This window comes from Chrysochloris asiatica, unplaced genomic scaffold, assembly GCF_000296735.1.
Source record: "Chrysochloris asiatica unplaced genomic scaffold, ChrAsi1.0 scaffold00144, whole genome shotgun sequence".
Lineage (NCBI taxonomy): Eukaryota > Metazoa > Chordata > Mammalia > Afrosoricida > Chrysochloridae > Chrysochloris > Chrysochloris asiatica.
In genome coordinates, this window is record NW_006408662.1 from 5806916 (window position 1) to 5817653 (window position 10738).

A 10738-nucleotide genomic window follows, 5' to 3' on the forward strand; every position below is an offset into this window, starting at 1 on the left:
CCATGGGCTGCCAGAAGAACAAACAGTAACAGTAACATCTTAGAGGTTAATTTTCCTCACTTGAGGAGTTTCTTTAGACTTATCATATAGAAGCTTTATCAGTTTTCATGTATCCCATGAGAGATCCATTTAAAAAATACTAGAGTATTTTTATTTACCAATGCCACATCTAATCTAACAAACAGTCCATTTTTGAGGGACTAATGTTCATGAACATTCTTTTTTAACATTAAAGAGCTACCCTGGCAAGGGTTTCAGAATTATTTTTAGTTAATTACACATCCTATATGATCACTTCTTCATTTTCAGCAAGCAGGGTTGTATCATCTGCATATTGCAGGTTGTTAATGAGTCTTCCTCCAATTCTGATGTCACATTTTTCTTCATATACTCCTCCTCGAATTATTTGCTCAGGATGTAGACTGAATAAGTGTGGTGAAAGAATACAACCCTGGCACACACCTTTCCTGATTTTTAAATCATTAAATGTCCCTTTGTTTTGTTCAAACAACTGCCTCTTGGTGTATGTACAGTTTCCTCATTAGCACAATTAGGTTTTCCGGAATACTCATTCTCTGCAATACTGTCCATAGTTTGTGATCCACAAAGTGGAAAGCCTTGGCATAGTCAATAAAACCCAGATAAGCTTTTTTTGTTGTTCTCTGCTTTCAGACAAAATCCATCTGATGTCAGCAAGGATTTCACTCATTCCATGCCCTCGTTTGAATCCAGCTTGTTTTGGACTGAGTTTGGACCATATTTACTTTTTGTAAGCTGTGGGACTATTTGACAAATTTTGTTGAAGATAAGAGATCAGACTTTGGTGTAGGTTGCACCTCAGTGTAAAGAGAAAAAAAAACACCTCACCACTGGTCTGATCAATAACATCACTATAAATGGAGAAATGGGAGAAAGATGAGGCAATGTCTGCATGTCCTTTCCATAAGAAGCAGGTAGGCTTTTATTTATTCAGCAACGTAAAAGTAATGGAGAGGGAGATGGGCATGTAACTGACAAACTGCCTGTGTGTTGTTTATGGGATAAAATTTACAATTCCTTTATTTTCTCAAGGTTGTCATTGTGTTTCTTAATTTGCTAAAACTCAATTTCACTTTCTAGTAGTAGAAAACTTTTTATGTGACTACCCTTTGGGTATGAAAAGTCCTCTAGTGCTACTACCAAACAGTTGGAACCCAGTATTTTCAGTGCTTAATGGCAATCTGCCTAGAAATGGCATAGACGATGTACTGATTTTGCTATTCATTTTGCAAGCTTCAAATCACTAAGATTTTTTTCTATGAATTATCTATAATTATAGTCTTTTACTAATCTAATTCAAATTGGGTTCTCTTATAGTTAGCACAAAATTGCTGCATTTTACTCTGTATGACAAAGCTTGGTCCAATCTCTCTTCTGAATACACAGAACTGAGGATGTAAGACTGGGTTGATGTAAGTATGATACCTAATGGTCTGAAGTTGGGAGGCTGAAACTTAGGGCTGCACTTGGGGGCAAAAATCTAAAGATCTAAGTTGGGAATATCTTTGAGGTATCATTACAAAAGTGCTGGATAGAGAGACTGGTTCCACAACAAGGCAATTGAAACACTAAGCCAGAACAAGGAAGTACTGAGAGGATTCTTGGAGACAAAGTCTGTATGAATCTCCAGGTACAGGGTAGCATCTGTGTACCCAATTTTGCAGCACCCATGACCCTAAAGTAAATTTGGAAGTCTCATAAAAATACATTTGTTTTTAAAGTTGAATCTCAAAAATTAATGACTACTTGCAGTTAGATTTTCTGGAGATGGTTTAACAGTAACAAAACCAGCTGCTCCTGGGAAACCCTATATGGGGTCACTGCAAGTTGGAACTGACTGGACATCACTTAACAATAACAATGACATGGGAAGCATGGTGGTTCTGTGGGATGTGCACTGGACTGTGAACCACAAGATCATCGATTCGAGCAAAATCTTATACAGGGTTACTATGAGCCAGAACCAACTTGACAGTACTTAACAACAATAACATGGGCAAAATATTGAACGATACAGAAATCACCAAAGAAGATGGAAGGAATACACAGAGGTACTGTACCAAAAAGAATTAGTCAATGTTGAACCACTTTAAGAAGTGGCATATGATAAAGAATTTATGATACTACAGGCACTGATCAAACAAGGCTCCAGGAATTGAAGGCCTACAAATGGAAATGTTTCAACAAATTGATGCAGTGCTAGAGTGCCCAACTCACGTATGCCAAGACATTTGGAAGACAACTAACTGGCCAATCCAATTGGAAGAGACCCACACTTGTGCCCTTACAAAGAAAGGTAATCCAATGAAATGCAGAAATCACTGGACAATAGTATTAATATCACAAACAAGTAAAATTTTGCTGAAGATAATTCTAAAACATTTGTAATAGTGCATCATCAGGGAACTGCCAGAAATTCAAGCTGCCATCATACATTGACAGAGAACTTCCAGAGGTTCAAGCTGGATGCAGAAGAGGATGTGGAATGAGAGATATCATTGCTAACATCAGGTGGATGTTGGCTGAAAGCAGAGAATACCTGTGATTTCTTGACTATGCAAAGGCTTTCAATTGTGTGAATTATGACAAACTAACGAAAATAATGAGTATTCCAAAACAATTGTGCTCATGAGGAACCTGTACATAGACCAAGAGGAAGATGCTCGAACAGAACACGGAAACATTAAATGGTTTAAAATTAGAAAAGGTGTGAACTAAAGGTGTAGTCTTTCATCATACTTACTCAATCCGCATGCTGAGCAAATAATCTGAGAACCTGGATTACATGAAGAAAAATGTTGGAGGAAAGACTCATTAACAACCTGCAATATGTAGATGATACAAACTTTGTTGCTGAAAGTGAAGAGGACTTAAAATATTTACTGATGAAGATGAAAGACCACAGCCTTTGATATGGATTGCAGCTCAATGTAAAGTAAATAAAAATTCTCAGCACTGGACCAATAAATGCCATCATTATCAATGAAGAAAAGACTGAAGTTGTCAAAAACTTCATTTTGCTCAGATCAATCATCAACACGCATGGAAGCAGCAGCCAAGAAATCAAACGACATATTACATTAGGCAAATCTGCTGCACGAGACCTTTTTTTAAAGCGTTGAAGAGTAAAGATGTCAGTTTGAGGACTAAGGTGATCCTGACCCAAGCCATGGCATTTACAATAACGTCATATGTATGTGAAAGTTGGACAGTGAATAAGGAAGGTCATAGAAGAATTGATGGATTTGAGTTATGGTGTTGGAGGAGAATATTTAAAGTCCCTGCCAAAACAACAACAAAAACCAATCAATCTATGTTGGAAGAAGTACAGCCACAGTGCTCCCTGGAAGGCAGGATGGGCAGACTTTGTCTCTCATATTTTGGACATGTTATCAGGAGGGACCAGTGCCTGGAGAAGGAGATCATGTTTGGCAAAGTGGATGGTCAGTAGAAAAGAGGAAGACCTCCAATGAATACATGAGGTGGGCTGGCACAGTGGTAGCAGCAGTGGCCTCAAGTGTAGCCACAATTGTGAAGTTCGTGCAGGACTGGGCAGTGTTTTGTTCTGTTGGTCATTATGAGTCAATGTCAACTTGATGGCACCTAACAACAACAAAGAACGGCAACAAATTATTTTAAATTTTGGATGTGTATTACAGGGTTTTATCCTTACATATTCCTTCTTTTGAGGACTAAGGTGTACCTGACCCATAGAAGAATCAATACATTTGAATTACGGTGTTGAAGCAGAATATTAAAAGTACCTTGGATTGTCAGAAGAACAAACAAATCAGCCTTGGAAGATGTACAGTCAGAGAGCTCCTTAGAAGTCAGGATGGCAAGGCTGTCTCTCATACTTAGGAATTTGGAGGGACAAGTTCCTGAAGAAGGAAATTATGACTGGTAAAATGGTGGGTCAATGAAAAAGAGAAAGACCCCAAATGACACAGTGGCAGCAAAAACGGGCTCAAGTGTAAGAATAATTGTGAGGATGGTACAGGACCAGGGTTCCTTTCTGTTGTGCACAGATAGGGTCGCTATAAGTTGGAACTACCTCGATAGCTCCTCACAACCACAGGTTCCCCATTTAATAACTGAGGACACTCCCGAAGCTTTAACTCAGCTCCATCTTGCCTGACCACCATGAGCACACATCATAGGTTTCACCCACCTGGTGGTCTGCCTGACTCTACTTCTACCATCTCAGGACCACCATGGAGAATGGTAGACCCTATTCTGCACTCCAGTGGCCTAGGGCAAACATACTGCAGCTCTATGCAATAAATGAAGATGATGTCACAAGTCTAAGCTCACTTACTAGAGTTTTGTTTACTTGCACAAAGGGTGAGTTAAGAGTGAACTGTCCATGTGGAGAAGGAGATGTATCTAAAGACAACTCTGAGATTACTCACTTCATTCTCTTTCTTTATTGTTGACACCACTTCAGAAAAAAAAGGAAGCCATTTGAAACCCCTCCCTCCCTCCTCTGTCTAATATTTATATAATTCTGACCTGTTTCACAGTCACCTGTTTCTTCTCAACACTTTCCAGGAGTTTAAAGGATGTGTTTAGTTGGGTCAAGATACTACATTTATTTTAGGACAGTGATGGGCACATAATTTCTAATTATTTTCTTCTTTTTTCCCCAAAGTTAAAAACATTATATTTCAACAACTTTTCTGACGAGTTCATCCTCCTGTTCTCACCTATCCTGAGGGACTTTGGCATCTTTAGACTTAACTTCCCAGCCTTTAAACCAATAACCCTTCTACAATGCACACAAACCAAAAATTCTAACTCACCTTGTCCTTAATTTGAAGGATTCAAGTTCTCTCTCTCTCTCTTTCTGTCTCCTGGTCCTTACTACTTTAGAAAATGAGTTTTATTTTATCCCCTTTAGGAAGCTATGATACATTACATAGAAAATTCCTAAAGAAACACATATATAAAACTATGTCTCCTATACACAGCTATACCCTAACCACACTGTTCTTCTCCACAAAAGCAACATGCTTCACATGTATTCTTCCAGAGATTACTGTGTTTGTATATCAAACATTGCCTTTATTCTGATTGGCTTAAGTTTTCATCTTCATTACTGTCTATAGGGATCAGAAGGCTCTTGACAACGTAAGGCATCTGGTGTCGGTATAACTACTCATATAGGAACATACTTTTAATCTGATCATTTCTCTCAGCCATACCTAATCCTCACCCTTGCGAATTTCATCAGTTGAACAGTTGGTTTCTGACTTCTGTTTTGTCCCATGTTGTTCATTGTGCAGGTGAGCTGAGGACACAGAGCTTTAAGTATTCCTCACCTGCAAAAATTAGAACAACTCCAATTGGGACAATTTGAACTTTCCAATTTGAACCACAGCTGTTCATTTTTAGTTCTTCAATCAAACATTCTGAGATTCATTTGATCATATTCTTGCATAGGATCTCCTATTTCCTGGGGTCCATTTTATTATTTTTCTTGATTTATTGCCTTAATTTAATAAACTCATCTCCATTCCTTTCCTAAGAAAAGATCTGTGGGGAAAATGTCATTCTTCTACTTTCTTGCTTAATTAATCCTTTGGTTCAGAATTTAAAGTTGGAAATAATTTTCCTTCAAATTTTTCAAAGCATTGGTTCTTTGTAATCTAGCTTCCTGTGTTGCTGTAGAGAAAAGAGAAGAAGAAAAAAATAGCTGGACACTAATTCCTGTCTCTTTCTTATGACTTGCTGATGTTGCTGATCGTGTGTTTGTTTTTTCTCTTTCTGGAAGCTTGTAGAGTCTTATTTTGTCCTTATGCTTTTAAATTTCAAAACAGTGGGATTTGAAGTTCTATTTTCATTCATTGTTTTGGGCTTACTCTTTCCTTCAGTCTAGAAACTTAAGTACTTCAGCTATCAGGACTCGTTCAAATTATTTCATTAAGTTCTCTGCCTTCAACTTTCTTACTATTCTTATTTCCAAATCTATTATTAAATGTTAAATAATAGAACATGGTAAATAAAAGTACTTTTCTTAACTTTTCTCCTTGCTTTTTATCTTTTTCATTTTGTCATTCTGCTCTACTTTGATACATTTTGTTTTATTTCACCTCAGTTTTTTTAAGCTCTCAATTACTTTTTATATCTTTTCTGGTACTTTGTTTTAAATTTTCAATAGCACCCTTTATTCTAAAAAAATCCAGTTACCATCCTGTTCTTGTTTATTATAGGCAATATCTGATCTGGTTTTTGGGAAAATGCTGATGGGAATTTTCTGATATTTTCTATTGACTTGTCAGTTTGGTGATGTTTCCTAAAGAAAATCCTCCAACATCCTTGTCCAGGGAGCAAAATTCTCTGTCAGATTCTAGGAGACAAACAGGGAAGGAAGATCGAATGTCTTATTTAACATTCAAAATAAATGTAGGTAAAGAAAAATCATCTCATGTCTGGCTCCATGAGTCAGCAAGCTTACTGCAACCTCCTTACTCCAGGGACTAGTAAGCTCATGACTTCTGAGTCTCTCTGTCATATGCCATCTTCGTTGTTATAGTTCTTAGTTCTTACTTATGTGAGTCGGCGGTTCTCAGTCCAGGGACTACTGGGTCCTTGGTCCAAAGTACACATCCAGTCCAGACTTCTTGATGGTAGTGAGGTTCTCTGAACCTCTATGGAATTGGTCCTGTTTTTAAGCACCATCTAGTTGGTTCTTTTAAGGAGCTCTGGTAGCATAGTGGTTATGAATCGGACTGCTAACCTCAGCATCAGCGGTTCGAAACTACCAGCTGTTCCACAGGAGAAAGATGAGGCTTTCTGCTTCCGTAAAGATTTACAGCCTGTACAGGGTTACTATTAGTCGGAACCAACTCCATGGCACATAACAACAACAACAGTTGGTTCTTTTAAGGAGCTCTGGTAGCGTAGTGGTTACAAATTGGGATGCAAACCACAAGGTAAGCAGTTCAAAACTACTAGCACTTCTGTGGAAGAAAGGTGAGGCTTTCTGCTCCCATAAAGATTTACGGCCTTGGGACCCTGTACAGGGTCGCTATGAGTCAGAAACAACTCCATGGCACACAACTGCCACCACCACCAGTTGGTTCTTTTAAGCACCATCTCAGGGACTCTGTATAGAGTTTCTGAGCAACAGCTAATGGGTTTGAACTTCCACCCTGCAGTTAGCAGTCCAGTGCTTATCCTATAGCGCCATACCAGGAATCCTATATAAGCCTGTTGGTGGTGTTGTTAAGTGCTATTGAGTTGGTTCTGACTCATGGCAACCCTGTATAAGGTTTTGAGGCTGTATAGATCTTTATTGAAGCAAAAAGCCTCAGCTTTCTTCTGCTCTAAAAGCCTGTTCCTTGTTGATATCAAGCATGGTCCTCCCATCAAGACCATGGAATTGATTGATCCGCTTGATAAATCACTCAATTTTCACAATCCCAGACACCTGTTTTGTGGGAGTCACAAAACTCTGGTTAGAAAGGTCATGCCCAAATGTCCTTGCACCTGCAGAGCATGAACCTTCAGCCCACTTAAGAGAGAAGTCAGGTGGGGTCAGTGAGGACTCAGGAGAGGGAGGGATTTATCTGTTTTTCGGATTATTTTCAAAACTCTCCCTATTTTAACCACCATTCCTCCATCCAGTTATAGAAAACCCAAGTGCTGCTAGTTCCCCTCACCCACTCAAATAGCCCATTGCCATTCAGATTTCACCTGTTTCATGACTGCATTGACAGCCCAGCTTTCCAGAGATCACAATTCAGCTGCTTTCATCCTGCTTCTAGCACCGTTCTTTTTCTAACATTTAGAAGAATTGGGGGAACAAAAATAATGTTCTCTTTCTCCCCAATATTCTAAAGTCTTCAAATTTGGGGAAAAAATTCTCAATTTGGAAATAAAAATTTTTAAATCTTAGAGATTTTCTTTTCTTTTAGTTTGGTCCCGAATGTTGTCTGGTTTACAGTTTGACCCGTGCTGGCCCACATAATATCATCGGGGCTGCTCTCCCTTTTCTGAGTCCATTCCAATGTTTTCAGCCTCTCAACAAAGATGAAGCTCTTAGAAACAGTCAGATTTTTTTTTTTAATGTTCATGCCCTATGCTCAGGGCATTGCTTCCTTTTCACTTGACCATTGATAATGCCACGTTGTTTTTGTTAGGTGCCATCAAGTCAGTACTGACCCATAGCAACCTTATGCACAGCAGAATGAAACACTGCCCCATCCTGGGGCAACCTCACTACAATTGCCACGCTTGAGTCCATTGATGCTGCCACTTGGCCAATCCATCTCTTTGGGGGTCTTCCTCTTTAAATCTGACCTCCCCCTTACCAAACATGTTATCCTTCTCCAGCGACTGCTCCCTCCTGACAATATGTCCAAAGTATGAGAGACGAAGTTTGGCCATCTTGGCCTCTAAGGAGCACTCTGGCTGTACTTCTTCCAAAAATGGATCCATTAGTTCTTTCGGCAGCTCATGGCACTTTCAATATTCTCCTCTAACACTGTAACTCAAAAGCATCAATTCTGCTATGGTCTTCCTTATTCACTGCCCAGCTTTTGTAAGCATATGAAGTTATTGAAAATACCATGGCTTGGGTCAGGTGCATCTTAGTCCTCAAGCTGACATCTTTGCTCTTCAACACTTTAAAAAGGTCCTGTGCAGCACATTTGCCTAATGCAATACGTCATTTGATCTCTTGATTGCTGCTTCTATGAGTGTTGATAGTTGATCCAAGAAGAATGAAGTCCTTGACAACTTCAATCTTTCCTCCATTGATAACAATGTTGTTTATTGATCCAGTGGTGAAGATTTTTGTTTTCTTTACAATGAGATGTAATCCATACTGAAGGCTGTGCTCTTTGATCTTCATTAGTAAATGTTTTAAGTCCTCTTCATTTTCAGCAAGCAAGGTTGTATGTAATGCCGTAGTCATATAAATTTTACCAAAGAAATGTTGAGGCAAGGATCTGAAACAGGTGATTTTAAGGCTCTGAGGTAAATAATTCTTTCAGGAATATAAAACACACCTTAAATGCTCGCACAAAACGTAGTTTACATGTGCCATGCCTCTAGACATAGGGAACGAGTGCTGGAAAGTTGGTTCTATTGCAATGTCTCCTGTTCTAACAAAAACTGCCCACCACCATCAAGAGCACAAGCGGAGTGACACTGTGGGTTAATGTGCCAGACTGCAAAGCCATTTGAACTACAAGGTCGGCGGTTCAAGCTCACCAGCTGCTTTTGAAAACCCTAAACAGGGTTGTTATGGGTCGGAACTGACTTGACAGCACTCAACAACACCACCAACATCCAGAGAAGCAGCGACACCAGAGATGGAGGCAGAGCTGGGGACATGGAGAGAGGGAACAGCTCTAGACTCATGGAAAGAGAAAGGCAGTGTGCTGGAAGCCTGGAGACAGATTTTCAGAATGTGCCCTTTGGTTGTTGAAATGATTATATATTTCTGAATGTTTCAGTGTACAACGCCACCCCCCCACTCCCCAAAACAAAACAAAACAAAATTGTCCACCATCTTGCCCAATGCATCTGTAATAGGAAGGAAGTCCAGGTAGACCACACAGGCAGAACCACAGTTGTTGGTGTCCTCCCTGCTCCTGACTGGAATAACAGGTCATGGCTAGTCAAACAACGTGGTCTTTCTACAGAACACTGTTTTCCAAGGTCCATTTCTCTCTGCAGACCCATCATATGGCACTTACTGTGAGGTTCAGGCTACCCTTAATGTGTATCCAGGGTTTCATATTATTTTCCAAATGTTTTCAGTCTGGCCAAACCCCAAATGTATTTTTGCCAAAATTATTTCTCTTCAATCTGTCTATATTAAAAAGAATGAATGAAAGAAAGAAAGGGTGGGGGTGGGGAGAAGCCATCTGTTGCTGTTTCATGGACTTCATGATTTAAAACTATCTGGTAAAACCCAAGTGGAAATAATCTTTTAAATCTCCACTGAAGTTGCCATGCCCTTCCCTAAAGCTGTCCCTAGTGAAACAGTTGCAGGATTGAAGGTTTTGAGGGTTCCTCATTTAGTTGTCTTCTCAATGTGTACTTGCTCACTTGGTAGGTGAGTTCAGGTGTGCAGGCCCTTTCAAAACAGCTGAGTCACCTCCCCTGTCACCTTTTCTTTGCTGCTGAGCCCAATACTCTCTGTCGTTAGGGAATCTAGGAGCAGGGCACCATGAATAGCAATCTGCAAAGGAAGAGAAGAATGGATGCTATTGACATAGAACTAAATTTTAAATAAAAAGAGCAAGATCATGGTCTTGAATCCTCAGCTTATGAACACATCACTCATAATTTAAACATTAACTTTTCTGATTCTTCCTTATCTAGTTCATAATGTGTAATTAATAAAACTGACCCTTTGTGGCACTGTAGGATACAGCACTGGACTGCAAAGATTTAAAACCTTGGAAACTCTATTTAGGGTCACTTGATGGTACTTAACAACAACAACCCCTTGCTACATGGAATTTCTGTTAGGATGAAAAAAATTTGTAATTGTGAAGGGCCGTGTAAATGTAAGTTATTCTTTAATATTCTCAATGTCAAGAAAACAAAAGTCTTCACTACTGGACCAATAAACAACATTCTAATCAACGGAGAAAAGATTGAAGTTGTCAAGGACTTCATTCTTCTTGGATCAACTATCAACACTCACAGAAGCAGCAGTCAAGAAATCAAGTGACGTATT